Raw genomic sequence first — 7,819 nt, forward strand, 5'->3', positions numbered from 1 at the left:
TGAGAACCACTGGTGTGGAGGGTGGGTGTTATTTCAGGCCGAGGGACCCACAGAAACACAGGCGTGGAAGTGTGTGGAACGCCAAATCTTCCAGTGGGAATATAGCACCAGGCATTGGCAGTTGAGGAATTTTAATATTGGAGAGGGAGGGGCTTTTGTGCAGAGAAAAGCTACTTACTGTTGCTCCTGTTTAAATTACTACTGTTTATTAAACTTATAAATTAAGAAAAGAACTAGTTTTTCTTACACATGCAAATACAACTTGCAAATCTAGTCTTCTATTTATAAATCTACTAATGTTTGTATAAAAATAAGAACAACTACTTCCATTTATTCTTTGATAAATTTTTAATTAACTCATAGGTTCAATAGATTAAATTCTAAAAATGAATGCCAATTACAAACTTAGGTAATTAAATTCCCTAATAGATTTAAACTACATTGTACAGAGTTGAAATAGCTATTCCTCTCAAACACCTCAAAATCTTAACAGAAGAGCCCTAGCCGGTTTAGCTCAGTGGATAGAGCATCGTCCTGCTGACTAAAGGGTCTCGGGTTCAACTCTGGTCAAGGGCACATGCCTGGGTTGTGGGCTTGATCCCCAGTAGGGGGTATGCAGGAGGCAGCCAATCAATGATTCTCTCTCATCATTGATGTTTCTATCTCTCTCTCCCTCTTTCTTCCTCTCTGAAATCAATAAAAATATATATTTTTTTTAAATCTTAACAGAAGGAGACCCATCAACAAACATTTTTTTCTTTTTTGTTCTTTTTTTCCTTTACAAATAGAGTGGGTGGAGGACTGAGGGTGCCCTCCCAAGCTAAGCCTATTTTTTTCTAATCAGTTAAACAATTCTTATCCCCTAATAGATTAAACTTATAAATATGGTAAATCAGTTCTCTTAATGCTGTTTATGAACTTGGGTCCTTTTATTATTTTTTTTATTTTTGTTAATCCTCATCCGAGAATATTTTTCCCATTGATTTTTAGAGAGAGTGGAAGAGGGCTGGGGGAGAGAGAGAAACATCATGTGAGAGAGACACATTGATTGGTTGCCTCCCACAGGTGCCCCACCAGAGCCCCTGGCTGAACCTGTAACCCAGGTACATGCCCTTGACCGGGAATCGAACCCGAGACCCTTCCAGTGCATGGATCGACCCTCTAACCACTGAGAACACTGGCCAGGGCTGAACGTGGGTCCTTTTATATTGTTTAAGTTACCCATTGCTGTGTATTAAACTGAAAAGTTACTGGCTTAAAGTACCAACCAGGATGCTGAGTCAGCAGTTGGGCTGGGCTAAGCTGGAAGGTTCATCTGCTGGTCTTGCCTGCATCACTCCCAGGATTGCCGTCACCTGACCACCCAGCTGGGACTGGGGGCCCAGGATGGCCTCACTCACGTGACTGGCAGCTGATGCTGGTTGTCAGCAAGGCCCCTCAGGCCTGCTCTATGTGGTCTCTTACCCTCCAGTGGGCTAGACTGGGCATCTCCATGGCATCATGGTCTCCATGGCCCTGTTCCAAGAGGGTGACACCAGAGGCTGCAATGCCCTTGAGGCCTAACTCTAAGGCAGTGGTTCTCAACCTTCTGGCCCTTTAAATACAGTTCCTCATGTTGTGACCCAACCATAAAATTATTTTCGTTGCTACTTCATAACTGTAATGTTGCTACTGTTATGAATCGTAATGTAAATATCTGATATGCAGGATGGTCTTAGGCGACCCCTGTGAAAGGGTCGTTCGACCGCCAAAGGGGTCGCGACCCACAGGTTGAGAACCGCTGCTCTAAGGTCACACTATATTACCGCCATCACATCCTGTTGGTCAATGCAGGTTGCAAGGCCAGCCTATATTTGAGGGACTGGAGAGAGATATAGACTCCACCTCTTAATGGGAGGAGCAGCCAGTCCCATTGCAAAGGGTGGGCATGGAGGGGCAGGAGGAATTACTACAGCCATCATTGCAGGCAGCCTACCACTCACACCCTCTAATTAAAGTCACAGACCGAACAGGGCAGATGGACTGCACGTGGCGGTGAACAAATCGTAGGCCCTGCCCAGAGTCTAACGTGGGAGACACCTGGTCAACAAGTGAACAAGTGCAAGTCAGTTCAGGCGGCGCTGAGAGCTGCCCAGAGAATGAGTCCAAAGAGCAGGAAAAGGCTCAGCTGAGAGCTGCTAGATTCTTCCGCTCCATACGGCCTCAGCTCCGGTGGCTGGGTGGGGCTGGAGGGTCCAAGACAGCTTCCCTCACACACCTGGGCTGGGATGGTGAACAGCTGGGCTGTCCACGTGGCAGCTTGGGCTTCCTTGAACCATGGCTACCTCGGGACAGACTTCTTACATGGCAACACAGGGCTCCAAGAGTGAGTGTCTCAAAAGATGGGAAGTGTACGCTGCCAGTGTTATAAGGCTTGGAAACGGGCACAGTAACACTACCCCTGTATTCTATTGGTCAGTCAGCATAGTCCCAGGGCCCACCAAATTCAAGGGGAGGGGACAAACTCCCCACCACACACACCTTTCAGTGGGTGGGCTGTCACCGAATTTGCACCATCTTTCATCTCCTGCAGTGCCCCTGACAGCCTTCTCCTGGTATTGGGTGTCATCTTATGCACTGTGGTTATATTTATTTATTTATTTATTTTATTTATTTGTTTTATTTATTTATTTATTTGTTTGTTTGTTTATTTATGCTGGTATTAGGTGTCATCTTATGCACTGTGGTTTTATATATATATATATATGAATAAAATTTTACTTCAGAGAGGAAGGAAGAGGGAGAGAGAGATAGAAACATCCATGATGAGAGAGAATCATCGACTGGCTGCCTCCTGCACACCCCACACTGGGGATGGAGCCCACAACCTGGTATGTGCCCTGATTGGGGATCAAACCGTGACCTCCTGGTTCGTAGGTCGACACTCAACCACTGAGCCGGGCTGCACTGCGGTCAGTTTAAACCTGCTTGTCATGTAGCAGGTTTCAGTCTCAAGCCTCAACCAAGCTCAGGTGTGCAGGAAATACATTTAACATTTCCCAACCTGAGTTGTTTACAGTTGGAGCCAAATAATTTGGGGAGCCATCCGGCGCATTCCAGGCTGTTCAGCAGCATCCCTGGCCTCGGTAGCCCATCCACCCTCCAAGTTATGACAAAAAAAAGGTCTCTGGGCATTGCAAAGTGTCCCCTGTGGGCAAAATCACCCCTGGTTGAGAACCACTGCCTTGGGACCCACTCATTCTGACCCCAAGCCCCCATCCTACCCAGCAGTCAGGATATTTTATCTCAGTTATGACTGGGGCCCCTTCTCTGTCCAGGGGGTCCCAAACTGGGGCAAGAGTGTGTGATGCCGTTAACCTTGGCAGGAGCACTGGTCCACTGTCTATCATGGTTGTCGTCGGTGTCCTCACTGGGCTCAACTCGGTGGTCACCTGCATACAGCAGCTCTCTTCTCATCCTCCATCCCAACTCGCATCTCTCAGGGTAGGCCTGAGAGCCAGGCTGGGGATTCCCTCGGACTCTGCCCGCCCCCCGCCACCAACTCAGGGAGCCAACACTCCTCTCCCTCCCGTTCCCAGTCACAGCTAGGAGATGGCTGGGGAGCTGCGAAGGGGTCTGTGTCCAGCTGGCAGTGTTTGCTGCTGAACTGAACGTGGCTGTGACAGACAGGAGTCAAGGATGCCTCCAAAGTTTCCAGCCTGAACGCGTCCAAGAATGGTGAGGCCACTGATGAGAGGGGAGTCAAGGGAAGAGCAACTTGGGGGAGAATGTCAGGAGCTCCGATTTGGACACATTGGGAAGTCCATTGGCCTTCCCAGGGAGGCAGCGAGGAGGCATCTGGGGGGACAGCCTGGAACTTGGGTGCAAGATCTGAGCGGAAGATGGAAGTGTGGGAGTCATCGAGACGGTATTTATAGCCACGAGGCTTCCTGAGGTCACTCCGGGAGGCAGGGTGGATGGCGAGGTCCCAGGCTGGGCTCTGGGGCTCTCTGAATAATTTATTGGATAATAATTACCACCGTTTTATTCCTTGAAGCATCTGGCACGGTGCCTGGCTCTCCATAGAAGTTCGCCGAATTGAGCAGAACTCTATGGCACTTCATTTCCCACATGTTTTCCCTGCTAGTCAGGGCTCCCATGCTATCTTATCGGGAGAGCTGGAAGTTAGAATCATTCAGTTAAATGGGAAATGAGATATTCTTTAGGAATTTCTCAGAATCGGAAGAGAACTTTGCCCTCAAATTCCCACTCCAATAGTGAAAGTTCTTGTAAAGACAAAAATTCCATGTGCTGCAGACCCCAGAAGTCAGAGCTGCAAGCCTCCTCTCACCTCCACGCCTTAACCCCACGCTCAGCTCCCTGAGGTCCAGATGTTTTATTTTTCCTGATCTTGGGAGAACTTTACAACGGGAAGTTTGCTCTGCAGAGAACTTGGCCGCACGCATGGAGCCCTGCGGTCTGTCCTTCGCTCAGGACGCCCAGGATGCCTGCGTGGACAAACACTGCCCTCGCCACCTTGCTCCCCGCCGTGAGAGCGGCGGCACTGGAATAGCAGCATGAATCACTTGAACCGTGACGCCCAGGATGCCTTCTGTGGAGCTGCTGCTGGTGTCCAGGGAGCCGGGGAAGGGGACCCTGCCCCCTGCCCACCCCGGGGCTCCGAGTTCGCCAGCAACCTGGAGAAGCCCAGTCGGTGGGAGTGATGAGAGTGAACATTTCTCACTGTTCAGACGTGGCTTTACCGTGACACTGATTCAGCTTAAGCTTTAGGGTCTCCCGTCTGCATCCCTTCTGCAGCGCCATACCTCGTGTTTTAATTTGCATTTTTCTTTTCTGAAAGAAGGCTCTCACATTTTTATAAGTGTCAGGTCTGACAGGACTTGAGTTTGGGTTATTTCGTTTAATCCTCCTAGCAACGTTGGGAAGTCACTGGCACCTCATCATCCCTTTACGGACAAGGTCATAGAGCATAGGAAAGCCATCTTTGGGTCCCTTGAAAATTCCACACTTGTTCAGCCCTGCACCCTCCGTTACCTTTCCTGGCACCCTGTCCCTGGCTGGCTTCTCCACCCCCCCCGCCCCCCCCAGGTCTCAGGGGCCTTCACTATGCACCCACCTTTAAGGGCTCCTTCCTTTCCTGCCTCCCTGGTTATTCTCTGTCCCTTACCATTTGCTTTCCTTATAAGTCTAGAATTATCTTCATCTGTGCATTTATTTGTAAATATATATCTATATGTATATATATTTATTGATTTCAGAGAGGAAGGAGAGAGGGAGATAGAAACATCAATGATGAGAGAGCATCATTGATTGGCTGCCTCCTACATGCCCCCTACTGGGGATCGAGCCTGACACCAGGGCATGTGCCCCAATCAGAAACTGAACCATGACCTCCTGGTTCATATGTGGATGCTCAACCACTGAGCCACACCGGCCGGGCTGTGCGTTTATTTTTCTGTAACGAGTGCAGATAGTGCTTACCCTGTCATCAGGCACTGTCCCACTTGCATTACAAATATCAGATCATTTCATCCTCACAACTAATCTGACATTGAAACTTTCTCATCCCCGTTTTAAAATGGAAGAAACTGAAACACAGAGAGGTCAAGTAGGCTGCTTAAAGTCACACAGCTGATGAGTTTAAGTATCATCTGACTCTCCCATTCGAAGACAAGAGCCGTGTAAGCAGAAGTTGCGCCTGTGGGCTGCCTTTTTTTACTGCTGAGCCCCTGCACGCAGAGCGCCACACGTAGTAGGACTATATAAAAACACGTGTCCAGGTCACACGGAGAGGAACAGGAAAGAAGCCTGGAGACAGGCTGTGGGGGAGATAATGGAAGGCTTGGAAAGGCCACCAGAGACAGAGGAAGGGCTGGTCTAAGGAACAGCAGTGGGATTAGCAGGAGTGTGGTCTGAAGAAAGTGCCAAGAAGAAAGGAAAGGTCTTGGCAAATTTAGCAGAAGAATGAGAGGCCAAAAGCCTTAGGCTCTAGCAGGCCAAAGGCTTAGAGCCATCCTGTCTCCTCCTTCCTTCACGTTCTGCCTCCAGTGCATCACTAGGCCCTGGTGGCTCAGCAAAGTGCATCTGAGTACAATTCTCAGCCCTGCTTTGCTCCCACCCTGGCCCGGCCGCCACCACAGCTCTCCCAGCCTCCCCCTTGCCCTCTTCATCTGCACAGCAGCTACAGGGAGCTGATGAAAGGAAATGGATCGTGTCCCTCTTCTGCTCAGAATCTGCCAGCATGTCCCACCGTGAACACAATGGCCTCCCACCTGCAGGACCTGGCTCCACCTGCCTCTTCCCTGCTGCCTCCATTCTGGCCACCCCAAGGCAGCTGCTACCCCAGGACCTCTGCCCGGCTGTTCCCTCTGACTGCGAAGTTCTTCCCCAGACTTCTCATCATCTCACTTCCCTGTGTCTTTTCTCAAATGTTAGCTTCTCACCGAGGTTTGCCCTGGCCCCTCACCCAGCGCTCCTGGCCTCCTGTCCCCGACATGTTTCTCTACTGCGCCTGTGCAGGTACACTACATAAACTTTTAGGTTTGTCTCCTTCACTAACAAACACCACGAAAACGGATTTCTGTCCATTTTGTTCACTGCACTTCCCGCAATGCCCACAATTACACCTGACACATAACAGGGCATTCGATGTTTGACGGATTGATGAATGCCACTGTGCCAGACACTGCAATGCAGCTGGAACCCAGGATAAAGGAAAACAAACCCAAGGCCCTTCCTGACCTCACAGACTGTGGTACTACATCCCAGGCACTGGTCTGTGACGGGGACACGTGGGCGGCCCAGGGTGCTGAGAAAGCCGGGAACAGGTGGACAGAAATCAGTGTGTTTGTTTGGGGCCAGTTGCCATGGAACCTTGACGGCCCATCTCAGCCAGAGAGACACGAGGTAAACCCGGCAGAGCTGGTGGCCGGGAACGGGCAGAGGGAGCAGCTGGGAGGCGGGCCCAGCGCCCAGGAGCCCACCTAGTTCGGGGAAGGAGGGGTCCGTGTGGCTGGAGGTCTGTGCTGAAGGTGGTGGACAGGAAAAAGGGTGGGAAACGCAGGCCTGCCAAGTTAAACGGCCCTGAGCCCGATCTGAAGCCGCCCAGGGTTCAGCGAGGGAGGGAGGTGGCAGCCACGTGAGTCTGCGGTGACTTTGGCCGCAATGTCAAGCCGGCCGGGCGGTCAAGCTGTTGGCATAGAGGACACGTGCCACCGTGGGAAGGGATGGCATTAGCCAAAGGGAACGGCGATCCAGCCGGACCCCGGGCCCCTCTCCAGGCCGCAGTAGCTCCTCTGTTCCATGGACTCCGCAGAGGCCCAGGTGCAAAAGCAGCAGTGAGAGTCCGCAGGCCCATCCTTCCCGCTCCGAGCCCTTCCTGTCGCCTCCCTCGGTGCCCGCCCTGCCTCTGGCACGTGGCTGCGGCTTAGGGCGCTCCCGGGCCGCCCCCGCCAGGAGGTGGTCAAGCTCCACGCTGCGGTCTGTTTCCTTCGCCCCTTTACGTACAAACCATGGAGATGGGGTGGCTCCTTACAGTCAGTGCTACACGCTGCACAGGAAGCCCTGGCCCTAGATGACCGACCCTTTACCCCCGAGGTTCGGAGGGGTCTCCATGGAGGGGACTCGGCCCCGCCGGCGTGAGAGCCCGGGTCTGTCCTCCCCCGGCGCAGCCTTTCCCGCCGCGCTGTCTTTTTGAACATTCAGACCCGAACAGATGGGCTCCGGGTGGGGGCCGCCCCTGACGGTCACCCTCACCACTGGGACCCCCGAGAGCCCGAAGCACTGGCGAGAGACTGGGGCTCTCTGCGCGGGGGAGGCG

Source organism: Myotis brandtii, unplaced genomic scaffold (genome assembly GCF_000412655.1).
Source record: "Myotis brandtii unplaced genomic scaffold, ASM41265v1 scaffold187, whole genome shotgun sequence".
Classification (NCBI taxonomy): Eukaryota; Metazoa; Chordata; class Mammalia; order Chiroptera; family Vespertilionidae; genus Myotis; species Myotis brandtii.